Source organism: Crocuta crocuta, unplaced genomic scaffold, assembly GCF_008692635.1.
Source record: "Crocuta crocuta isolate KB4526 unplaced genomic scaffold, BGI_CrCroc_1.0 scaffold156, whole genome shotgun sequence".
Classification (NCBI taxonomy): Eukaryota; Metazoa; Chordata; class Mammalia; order Carnivora; family Hyaenidae; genus Crocuta; species Crocuta crocuta.
In genome coordinates, this window is record NW_027531308.1 from 1,735,570 (window position 1) to 1,748,762 (window position 13,193).

General features: G+C 38.3%; 1 protein-coding gene across 1 annotated transcript in view; it reads left to right on the forward strand.

Annotated features, from left to right (window-relative positions):
* The window catches only part of FMN1 (formin 1), a 286,938-nt gene that overhangs the window by 79,486 nt on the left and 194,259 nt on the right, over window positions 1-13,193 (forward strand).

The following is a 13,193-nucleotide window of genomic DNA, read 5'->3' on the forward strand; positions in this document are numbered from 1 at the left end:
CTCAGCCCAGCACTTAGTATTGTCAGATGGGTCGGATTTTCCTCTCTCTTACTCCCTTCCTGTCAATAAACATAGTGGTATCTCACTGTGGTTTGATTAAGGGATGCCAAGCATCTTTTTATGTGCTTAAGTGTTACCCATATATCTTCTTCCATGAGGTATTTTCTTCTTTTACTCATTTTGGAGGGGGGAGGGTTTTTTAAAATTTTTGGTTTAATGTAAGAGTTCTTTTTTATGTTCTGGGTACAAGTTCTGGCATATTTAAGAATTCTATTAAGACACCACTGAGTGATGTATAAAATTGTTGAGTCACTATGTTGTATACCTGAAACTAATATAACACTGTATGTTAATTATACTTCAGTTAAAAAAAACTCTGCCTAACTCAGGGTCATAAAGCTATCCTCATGAAGATGCTTTTGATAAACACACATTTGAATTTAAGAGTTTAAATCTTGAGTCTCATATCAGCCACGGTGTCCAATTATTTTGTTTTATTTTGCTAAAAGAAAATTACAAAAATCACCTTTTATAAAATATATAGTTAAAAATGGAAAGTTAAAAAAAAATTTTTCCTTTTTAATCCTAGGGTTGTATTCAATCAAAACAATTCTTAAGATTGAAACATGAATTACAGGAAATCTTTATAGTTGAATTAATGACAAGTAAGAATGGCTGCAATTATTTTTAATCCTACACATCACTCTGTCAGAAAAGCGCCATGTATAAAATGCCAAAACCACCCATTGTTTCCTGCTCATTCCTGTGCTTGTTATCAAACAACAGACTGGCCAAAAACGAGGGGCCTGCACAGAGCAGATGAAGCCATGGCTTGGCTGTGCTTAATTGAACATGGTGTCGGTGTGCTGGTGCAGTATATTTACACGTAGAAGTGCAAGCCTGAATTTTAAAATAGAGACCATTGTAGATTCATGACTTTCCTAATCAGTGAAATTTGTCTTCAGAACATCCAGATAGACCCTGAAACATGTCAGGGAAAACTTTATATTCCATTTGCCAGAAGCACCAAGAAGAAAAACACAAACAGAACCAAGTACCTTAATACTAGAGAGCTGTTAGTAGTGAAATGTATGTTCTTTTGTATAACTAACTCTATGTATTTTTTAAAGTCACCGTTGTTTTTAGGTTAAATACCCTTTTAAAATAACATTAAAACTAAGTGTTTGCAGAAGTGCTCAGATACCTTTGTGGATCCCTAGACACTTGGTTTGTAAGCCTCCTGATCTTTTTCTGACCTGTTTATTTTACAGATGAAGAAAATAGCCAGAGATAAGAAGGAAATTTGAGGTCATAACAGCAGTCTTAATGCTGAACTTAATCCAGGCACTCTGACCACTATTTTAGTGTTTTTTCCATTACCTGACCCAGCCTCTCCAATTATAGTAGAAAATATTTCTCCTTGGGTCCATTACTTAGAGAATGAAGACTATTCTTAATTATGTGAGCTCTTTTCTGGCATCTCAACTTATATCTTGTATAATGAGTGTGCCTTTTGGCTGCGGTGAGCAATTTTTGGAAATTTAAGACCTTTCCCTTCCTAGCTTCCTTAGAGGACATGTCCTAGGCCAGAGCCCAGATCTTAATGAAGAACATGTAAACCCTCTTGTTTGTTTTCCTTGTCGATTGGCCTATAATTTTAAATCCATTCAATGGCAGATTTATCAAGTGACTAATCCCTAGGAAGACCTGAAGTGGCAAAGAGAAGGTGGTTGTGGCCTAGGTACACTCCATTGGTCATTTATCCAAAATGTTAAGGTAGGAAGCCAAATACCTCCTTGCTTGTTCATTTAAAATATATTTAGGGAGGTTAGTTATAAGTACTGGGACCCGGAATGGTTTGTTCCTGGGTGGTAAAAGCAACATGAGCAACTTTGCCAGACTAATCAATGGATATGGTCCTTGGTTTTCTTTGGTTCTCAAGGAAAACATGATGTGTGAATAATAATAATAAATAATAATAATACTAGTGTAAAATCCATACAGCTCAGCCATCTTGAAAATTAGAAATAACTTACAGATATCTCCTTTTAGCTAGAACGTGAGTTTTTCAGAGTATGGATTGTTTCTTAATTATTGTCATTTTTCTGACAGTTTTCACAAGATCTGATGCATTATAGATGCTCATTAAAGCTTATTTGAATTAGATGGTCGACCATCTCTTTGGTATGAGTAAGATAAGACTTAATGACAGTCTCTCTGGTTCATATAACACCACTACAAAGAGTAAGCTTATAAATAGGAATTTATCACAATCACTCCCCTGAACCTCTTCTTGCTTCCAGAGAGCTAGGACTTTGGGGAAGATATGGAAGCTTTTTCTAATCAGAAATCCCAGAGTTTATGCATAAGTGTCTCCTCTATTTTCAGTACCAGACAGTATTCAACAAATAGCCCCTCATCGCTTGGCTCCCATTTAATAGTGCTATTTAAGTGACATAATCTCACTTTTCAAGGAAAAAATACAGAGTTTGGGTGTGTGTGAGGCAAATGTAATTGACTTTATGGTCACTTAACAGTGACTTTACAGTTTCCCAAATGGTACAATGGGACAGGATAACACAGGATCATGTTCCTTCATAGACAGTGCATGAGTTGAGAAAGAAATATTAACATAATTGCTGTTATTACTTGAAGAATCTGTTTGTCATAACATTGAGGGCCAGGATTTACCTTCTGTTGCTGCTAAGCTCACATGTACTCTGCAGTGGGTCATACATTCATTATTGGACTAGCTGTAGTGCCAGTGATGGTAGTAATAATACAACATAAAATTCCAAGTTTTCTCTCGTGATAGAGGAGTTACTGGGTTAGCTCATGGCCTAAAAATGTGCAGTCTTGGGTTTGTTCACTAGGTTCATAATTACTTTTTGTGAAAATGAAGTCTGAAAATGATTTTCATGGATATTCCAAGGTATAGCCATTCTGTGACTTACACTACATTTAGTGATATTAATAACTTAGAAATAAAATGTTACCAGAATCCCCTTGGAGTAATGATATTTTTCCCTCCCTTTTATTTCACAAAAACACTCTGGCTACAATTTTGTTTTGTTTTGTTTTGTTTTATTTCCCAGATAGGAACCTTAGTCCAGATTTTCAAAATTTTTTTCTGTTTTATTTCCCCACTACTTCCTTAGATGATGATCTATAGTTATAATAGATTATTTTTGAAGTATAGGTATATTCCTGAATACTCATAATAACTATCAGATTTCAAAAATAATGCACAACTTTATCTAAACTGCCAAGTGAGCCACTGGTGTATTTTCAGAACATCTTAATGAGTCTGTTTGACTTCATGTGTACATTTGCATTAATAATGAGAGTTGAAACTCTATTTTTATATGCATTAGATATTTAGATATGAGTTAGATAAAATATTGTGCTTTAAGTCCTTATCAAGCTTTCATGAGCAGAGCTGTAGTCTAGAAGTTTTAAGACAAAGAGATAGGATTAAATCTTGGGTGTGAAAACTATTAGCATTTTAGAACTAAAGGAAATCTTACTAATTAAGTATTTTAGATATTGAGAAAATGAGAGTTACAGGAAGGAGAAAATTTCAAAGTACAACTAGCAAATGACTGAGATAACCAGGAGCAGAATCCAGATCTTTTGACCCTTGGCCGGTGCTTTCCTCTCTACTTATCTCGGAATCAAAAAACTGCAGATCTGTTATTCACTCAGTGATTTCAGTTCTTTTCCAGAAGGATGGAGGGCCAATATTTTAATTTTTTTTTTTTTTTTTGAGAGACAGAGAGTGCGAGTGAGGGAGGGACAGAGAGGGAGACACAGAATCCAAAGCAGGCTCCAGGCTCTGAGCTGTCAGCCCAGAGCCCAATGTGGGGCTCGAACCCACAAACCGTGAGATCATGATCTGAGCCAAAGTTGGACACTTAACTGACTGAGCCACCCAGACGCCCCGTGGAGACCCAATATTTTAAAGACAGCATCTTTTATCAGAAATTATCTCTAGTTTTATACTGGCATTCTAATTTCAGAATATTGACTAGGAAGGATTATAAATAACTGAGGATCTGAGATAAGACAAAAAAAAAAGCTCTAGAGTGAAACAGTGTGAATTTGAGTCTGTCTTGTTGGCAATTTACTTAATGTCTCTGTGCCTCTCTTGGGATAGTACCAAACTTGACACAGGTTGTTGCCATGATTACAAACTTTAACATAATACAAATCCATTATAAGTCATAGATAGATGTAATGTTATTAGTAATTATTATAATGGATTGATTTCTTACACCATACACAAAAGTAAATTCAAATGGATTGAAGACCCAAATGTGAAACCTGAGGCCATAAAACTTCTTACAGAAAACATAGACAATTTCTTAGAGATTGGTTTTAACATTTTTCTAGACATGTCTCCTCAGGCAAGAGGAACAAGGGCAAAAATACACCTTTGGGGCTACACCTAAATAAAAAGCTTCTGCACACTGAAGGAAACCATCAACAAAAAGAAAAGGCAGCCTCCTGAATTGGAGAAGATATTTTCAAATGATTTATACAATAAAAGGTTAATATAAAAAATATAAAGAACTTAAACAGGGATTCCTGGGAGGCTCAGTCAGTTAAGCATCTGACTCTTGGTTTTGGCTCAGGTCATGATCTCACAATTAGTGACTTTAAGCCCCATGGAGCCTGCTTGGAATTCCCTCTCTCCCTCTCTCTCTCCCTCTCTCCCTCTCTCCCTCTCTTTCTCTCCCCATCTCCCCCCTGTTCATGCTCTCTCAAAAATAAACTTAAAAAAAGAAAAAAAGAACTTCTACAACAGAACACTAAAAACACCTCCCAAACAATCTGACTTAAAAATAGAAGACCTGAATAGACATTTCTCCAAAGAAGACATACAGATACATGAAAAGTTGCCTGACATTACTAATCACCATGGAAATGCAAATCAACACCACAATAAAATATCACCTCACAGCAGCCAGATGACTAGAATCAGAAAAAGAAGAAATAACAGGTGTTGGTGGGGATGTGGAGAAAAAGGAACCCTTAGGCACTATTGTCAAGTAAATATAAATTGGTGCAACTAGTATTGGAAAATAATATGAAGTTTCCCTGAGAAAATTAGAAGTAGAAATACCAGAGAAGACAAAAAAAAACTAACTTGAGAAGATATTTATGTTCTTATGTTTATTGCAGCACTAATTACAATGCCAAGATATGGAAGCAACCTGAGTGTTCATCAATAGATGAATGGATAAAGAAGATGTGAGGTGTGTATGTGTATATATGTATATACATACACAGCCACAAAAAAAGAACTAGATCTTGCCATTTATGAAAACATGGCCTAGAGGGTATTATGCTAAGTGAAATAAGTTAGAGAAAGACAAGTACCGTATGATTTTACTTATTTGTAGAATCTGAAAAACAAGAAACAGACCCATAAATACAGAGAACAAACTGGTAGTTACCTGAGGGGAAGGGTTTGGGGGCATGGGTAAAATGGGTGAAGGGGAGTAGAAGGGACGCGTTTCCAGTTATGAAATAAATAAGTCAGAGGAGTGAAGGGAATAGCACGGGGAATGTAGTCAGTGGTATTGTAGAAAGCATTGTATGGTGACAGATGGTACTACACACCTGTGGTGAGAATAACACAACAAGTAGTGTTGTTGGATCACTGTGTTGTGCACCTGAAACTGATGTAACATTGTGAGTCAGCTATTCTTCAATGTAAAAAAATTATTATGAAATACTATTGTTTTAGCTACTATCAATTCAAAATGGTAAAGTGGAAAGAACGTGAATTTTAAACTGTTACCATTTTCCATATATGGGATCTTATAGAAGTTAACACACTGCCCAGAATGCCTGCCCTACGGTTCCAAGGATTAAATTAAGGCACCTCGAGTGGTGTCTAACACACTTACTTTATGTTGGTTCCTTTTCTCTCTGTCTTGACTGAACGTTCACATGACAAATGATTACTGGAGATAGCACCATTCTGACATGTGTGTAATTTAACTTGGTACTCTCTAGCCTTGCATGTGTCAGGGTTTACTCCCAAGTCAACCTAAGTGCTATTTTATCTTCTGCTTGCTCTTTACTCTGTTTTCTGCCCAGTTTCTTTCTTTATTCCTCCTAGCAATTTCTAATTACATTGATGTATCAGATGTGCCTCATATTTCTGAGTGTCCCTGAGATGGCCTCTAGTTGTAACATGATGTGATTTATCTCTGATAAGAACAAAATAAAATTAGAGATGATAGTTAATTAAAACCAGCTATTGTTAACTTTTAGGGATTTATGAAGCCCAGTGCCATTCTTTTTATTTATAAAGACTTGTTTTTATAGTAACAAGTGTAGGTTCATTCCACAGGGAATTATTGAAGCCTTTATACAGGCTTCAGAAACAAAACAGAAAAGCCAGGATGCCCACATCCAAAGCCATAGAACTACTGTCTTCTCACCTTACCTAAGCACTCTGTAAGGCCTGAATTCCATCCCTTTGAGGTGCCTGATGTTCTTGAGCCCCATTTTCCTTCCTTCCGTCTGCTCAGACTGCACTCATCTGGTGATGTTTCACTGGGCTTCTGTGCAGGCCCTGGGAATTGTCTAGCTCTCCCCAGCCTAGAATGTAGAATTTGGAAGAGTCCCTGGAAAAGGTTAACTTACTCAAGTTGTACAGCAGATAACCTGAATTTTTACTGGCCCTGGCAGCACCACTGGGAGAGATTGTTTGTAATAACAAAATGCTAACAGATGATTTTTCCACATTGCTTGGCACCATCAGGACATCTTTCATCAGCAGGCACTTGGCCACGTTCTTTTTGACAGACGTGTTTGTGGGGACTAGACAAGCAAAAGTCTCCTTCTGTTGCTTGGGTTTCAGTACAGTGTGTTCCTTTGATGATATCTCTGAGCAGTGGTAATGTGAAGGATATTAAAAAATAATGAGGATTTGGTAGGGGAAGGAAGGACCAGCCCCTGAGGAGGCTGGGGGAGTTGCATAGAGTCCAATCCCTAATCAGATTAAAATCGTAAATGTGGTTCAATTCTACTGGATAGTTTATTATACTTATGGGAACAGCCTTTATGCTTGTTGTGGAAAGCACACCAATCTATAATATTTTGAATCGTCAAAATTAAATCAACTTTCTAAATGTCAACTTTTAGAAATACCCAGGGTTTTAAAAAAAAACAAAAAACCCTAACTGTTTTATTTGAATTTTGTAGGAGATAACAACTCTAAAATCTCATAGTTTGTGCATTGAACTGTCAGAGAGGAAGTGGCCACATGTGTCTCTCTTTAAAATTTTTTTGAAGCAGCAAGTCTAGTTGGGTGGGTAATAAAGAGGCATAAGGAAGTCTTAATATTTAAGACTAAAGAAATAATTCAATTCAGTAAGCATTTATGGATCACTAACTAGCCAAGCAATGGTCAATGTTCTGGAAGTTCAAGCATGAATGAGGCATGGTCCCCAACTGCCAGGAGCGTTTAGATTTACAAAGAAGATAAACATAAATAACTAAAATGCCATGTGAACCTTGCAAGCTCTTTGGCAACTAAGTCAAAGAAAAATTTTTGTCAAGAAAGATCAAGAAAAGTTTAAGCCAAAAGGTTCAACTGAGCTTGAATGAATTTTCCTTTGGGATTTTCACTAGGTGAAAATGGAGAGAAAAGGTAGTGCAGATAGCATGTGCAAAAGCATAAAACAGTGAGGGTTGAATGTATGCTTGAATCTGTAGGGGTGTGGCACAGGTAAAGTATAGAAAAGTATCTGGAAAAGTTAGCAAGAAGCAAGGTTTTAAAGAGTCATGGAGTGTCATGGGAAGAATATAGACTTATCTGCTGTGTAGAATAACTATTTTCAGTATAGGTAATAAAGGGGTATTCCCCTATGGGGACATATCAGAATCAGGAAGGGGCTTTTTCAAATAGCACATGTTTTCCTCTGGCAATTTTGAAAAGATCCAAGGAAATGTCATTGCCAAAAAGAATGCTCTGATACTGTGGTATCCTACTGTCTCAGCTGAGCTTGGAGCAGAGTACAGTTGAAGGATAGTTGCTGTCGATTTCAACTCTGGCTGTCCTTCGGGATCCCTTGAGGAGCTTTAAAGATACCAGTGCAAGGGCACCATCTCAGATCTCTGATCATGGCTCTGCCCCTCAGTGTTTTTTTTTTTTTTTTTTTTATCAAGGTTGTCTAGGTCTGTCTGTCTTTCCCTTTCTTTCCTTTCTTTCCTTTCCTTTCCTTTCCTTTCCTTTCCTTTCCTTTCCTTTCCTTTCCTTTCCTTTCCTTTCCTTTCCTTCCTTCCTTCCTTCCTTCCTTCCTTCTTTCTTTCTTTCTTTCTTTCTCTTTCTTTCTTTTATTTATTTATTTTTGAAGAGACAGAGCAGACAGGGGAGGGCCAGAGAGAGAAGGAGAGAGAGGATCTGAAGCAGAACTCCACACTGTCAGTGCAGAGCCCAGTGCCGGGCTAGAACTCACGAACTGTGAGATTGTGACCTGAGCTGAAATCAGGAGTGGAATGCTTAACCAACTGAGTCACCCAGGTACCCAGAGTTCTCTCAGTGTTTCTAATAGGGAACAGGCTGAGAAGCACTCCATTAGACAGATAAAAGTAGCTCCAATAAGAAAAAAGATGATTAAAAAAGAATGGCTTAATTGGGATTACTCTCTTAAGGACTGTGAATTTGAATTTTCCTTAGAAGGAGATGGATGTAGATTAATAGGGCTACTGCAAACGAGAAGAAACTATAAGTAAAAATGAAAGCAGTAGAAGCAGTCAAGTTATGAGTAAAAATAAGATGGATAAAACATAGATGGCATCTGGTAGATAAAACTTGGGGAAGACTGGAAAGATGTCAAACCTCAGCACCTATCTGCTTTCAAATGATACATTGGGGTTGATTGCAGAAAAATAGCAAATCACTAGCTATAGATTAAGGTGAGGAAATAGCACATGGTTTCTATGTGCAAAGTAGAAGTAGCACTTAACAGGAAGTAGAGTAGAAAACAGGGTTAAAACCTAGCTTTGTCAAAGATTCAATTCATAGTATGTGTGGACTTGAGATACTTCCTTTGTAATCGAGCCAGGCACACCTTAAAATAATTGGTAGGATATAGACAGATGCAGAATGAATGAGGTACTTAGTACTTTCTAATCATTTTGAGTTGCTGAGCGCAACCAAGACAAAATCAGAGTGATTGAGAGGGGCTGTGAACAGGGAAGGGCAAAGGTAAGTTGTCTATTTGGGCCATTTGAATTTCAGTGGTCAGAGGGTTTCTTATTATAATCCCAGTAGGTTGGTATGGAGTACATGGGAATTCAGTATTTCTTTGTTATTTGGGAATTAATTCTTCAGTCAGTGAATACAGATTGTGAGGAAGCCATCCATGGAATCTCTGCTTAATAATCTGTCCCCTTACTTGGGGCGTTTGTAGGAGAGGAGGGGAATTGACAGAAGACGGCATTTGCAAAGGCCCAGATGCATGGAAGAACATGGTCCTGAGAGAGGGAGGTGCTGTGCAAGAGTGGGATCAGGGCATGTATGGGGAAGAGGCAAGAGCCCAGATTGCAGAACGTTGACAGAAAACCAATCAAAGGAGACTTCAGTCCATGTTTCACTGTCAGTCTGTAAATACTGGCCAATTATTGAAGAGAGATGAAGGAATAAAACTCTGCAGTTATTAAAAAAAAAAAAAATTCTCCTGAAACCAGGAGGGTGAAACTGCAGTCAGGAAAATTAGTTAGGTGGCTGTTACCATTGTCCAGAGAAAGAGGACCCAGTGAAAAGTTGAGGCAGTGGGGATGGAAAGAATGGAATGAATCAGAAAAATCAGTGAGGTTTGTTGATGAGTAATATGTTGGGAAAGAGAGAGAGAAAGCAAGGAATCCAGTATGACATCCAGGTTTCTGAGTGTGGGTACCAGGAAGATGACAGTGCCATTAACTGCAGGAAGGAATCTCAGAGGAGGAACAAACTGAGGTTTGGCAATGATGAATTCATTTTCAAATGTGTCGAATTTGAGGTGGCTGGTTAAACAAGCAGGTAGGCCAGTCAGGAGGATGGTTGGAATTATGACTTTAAGGTGCCACTTTGGAAATTACAGTACATGTAGTAAATGAGTGTTGTTTACCACATGAGTACACAAGATGGTGCAGAGAGATTGTGTAATGTGAGGATAAAATGGCAAGGAAGATGCCTGGGGAACGACATTTAAGGGATAAATGGAGTCTGCAGTTTGGACTGAACTGAGAAGGGGAGGAAAAGGGGTAGAGAAAGTATATCAGAAGTTCGGGGAAGGGGTTCCTGGGTGTCTCATTCAATTAAGTGTCCAACTCGGTTTCAACTCAGGTCATGATCTCACGATTTGTGAGATTGAGCCCCTTTATTAGGCTGACAGTATGGGCCCTGTTTGGGATTCTCTTTTCTTCTCTCTCTGCCTCTTCCTCTCACTCTCTCCCCCTCCTTTCTCTCTCTCTAAATAAATAAAATAAATTTAAAAAGTTCAGGGAAGTGGGGAGAATTTCAAGGTATGGGCACAGTTCACCTTTAACAGTGCAGCCTCGAGGGCAGCATCACTGAAACGTGCTGACCAAATGTAACACTCACATCACAGGGTTTCAGTGAGTTAGGGGGTCAAGGAGGCAGAAGTCAAATGTAATTGGTTGAAAGGGAAATAGATGAGAAAATATATCAAGAGAGAGTTGTGTGCTTTTTCCCCCCAAAAAAATCTGCTGTGAAGAAGAGGCAGTGAGAAAGAAAGGGCAATAAATAGCTAGAAGGGATTAAAGAAAGTATCTTTATTTTAGCTTTAGACGGATAAAGCATGCTGTGGGGAGCCTGCTGGGAGCCGAAAGCAAGGTGGTATAGCCACTGGCCTCTGGAATCTGTCAGGCAGCGAAGAGACAATAATACAGCCAACTTATGTGGCACCTACTATGTTCCAAACACTCCTTTATAGGTTGTTTTACATACATTAACTTATTTACTTCCTAATTGCCTCAGGAGTTGGAACCTGTTAGTATCCCCATTTTACTTGTGAGAAAACTGAGGTCCAGAGAGATTAAATAACCTGCCCAATTTGTGCTCTACCCACTGCACTCAGCAAATGCATTACAGAACCACCAAAACAATACATAGGCACATATGTCAACTTCAGTGGTTTCAGGAGATCATTGGTTAAGAGGTGGATGGAGGAGACCAAGGTGATTCCTGCAGACACAGCTCAGTCATGTGATAAAAGGGAAGTTTCTCTGTGGAACATGTCTTTGTAACCTGTTCCTATTATTAAGAAGTTGAAAATTGAGTGAAGTCATTGGCTCCTCAATGTTATATTACTCTCAACCTCCTTGGAAGAAGGTTAGTTAAGAACAAGGACCAAGAGTTAGTCTGATGTGACAGAACTGAACTTGTCACTATAATGAAGTTGAAATGTTGGCAAACGATTCTGTGGAAATCAGGGCTGGGATGTAGATAGAGGTGGGCAGGGGAGGGAGAGGAAGATGGCGACAGGCAGGATGTTGAAACAAAGATTATCTTAATCACATAGTTGAATGAAGCTTGAAATTACTTTCAGGTATTTGGTAGTAGAACTCCTGAAAGATTGGGTAAACTTTTGTATTTGTAGTACGTTGTTTATCCAGACTCACTTAGGCTTTTCCTGGTTTTATGCCCATCATTCCACAAGGGTGGTATTATTTAGAAATTTTGAAGAACGATTGGAAATCTGTTAGTCTTTTATTCAAATATTATCATTAGCAACAGTACATTATTAGTAGTAACATTTATTCAGATGTTATATAGCTTTCTCAGAACCCTAGAGATGACTCACAATCCTCCTCACTTGGGGAAACTCAGGCTTGAAGACACAAAGCTCCCTGCCCGAGGTCATAAAGCTAACAAGTGGCTAAGCTGGGATGCAGACCAGCTAGTACAAATCCAGAGCTCAGGCGCCCAACCCCCTGGGCTGTACAAGAAATAGACAGTGTCTGGATTTCTCCAGTTTGTTCCGAGTTGCATCAGGCTGCCATGTCCACATATGAGAAAACCAACTTTAGAAAAACCTTGACTCTAGTTTTACTGACCATGGTTATTTGGGGGTTGGTTCATGAGGGAAATGAGCTAGTAAAAATATAGTTAAAAGCTGTCTTAATGAACGTGGCGAATCTCCATAAGTCTTTACCTTGCCTGATGAGGTCATTAAAATATTTCTTTACCTTTTCAATGCAAAAGGGATCTGTGCTTGTATCCAGTTTGGTGTTCGAGATATTGGTGGGCTGAAATTACAGTGGAGAGAGTTTGTTAGGCCATAAGGAAGGTCCTTAGAACAATGACTGGATAGAACCATCGCAGTGGTTTTTATCCACCCATCTCTCCAGTACTATGTGCTTGTCACGTCAGCTGCTGGGATCCAGAGATGGGGGCAGGTCCATCTTGTGGAGTTTATAATCCAATGAGAAAAGTGGACATTAACTAAATTCACCAGAAATATTTAATTACTATAAACCTGGATTCTGGAAACCCTAATAACATCATAAATTTGACTGCTTCCTGGTTAACCATAATAGGCTAAATGACTTTGAATGACTGAGTGCTTGCCGGCTCTGTGCTAATAAGTGTAAAACCACAGACCCGAGGCATTGTAGTAACTGAAAAGAGAAGTGTGGAAAAGCTGAATGTCTTATAAAATACAGTTTAAAATGTTGGCATGTAGAAGGGAAAAATAGCAAATCTTAATAATTCTCATCTTCTGTACACTTGTATAGCTTATTTATTACTATACTAGGAAAGATTATGAAACAGACACAGATACTGATCAGAGACAGTTTTGATATGGAAACTTCTAAAAAATACACACGTGTTATAGCTTCTTCTCACACCTTTTGTTTCTGCTGTGTTGGCCCAGACACGGCATAGAAGAGATGTTCTAAGGGAGGCTATGACTTAGAGACTGTGTGTCTCTAAGGGACACAGCCAGACGGAGCTCCATTTTTTCTTAGAGTTATCTTTTTCCAAACCAAAAGTAATAAAAGATGTATTCAAGCATGTTCAAGTCTTTCTGAATAGTTTGTTTTGCCTTTGATATTAAAACTGGGTGAAAGTTCTTAGGGGACAGTTTTACTCTAAGCCTTAATCCATGGCAGTTATTCCCCATGAGATCAGTCTGGATGCAATTAAGCCTCTACTCCAGCTATCT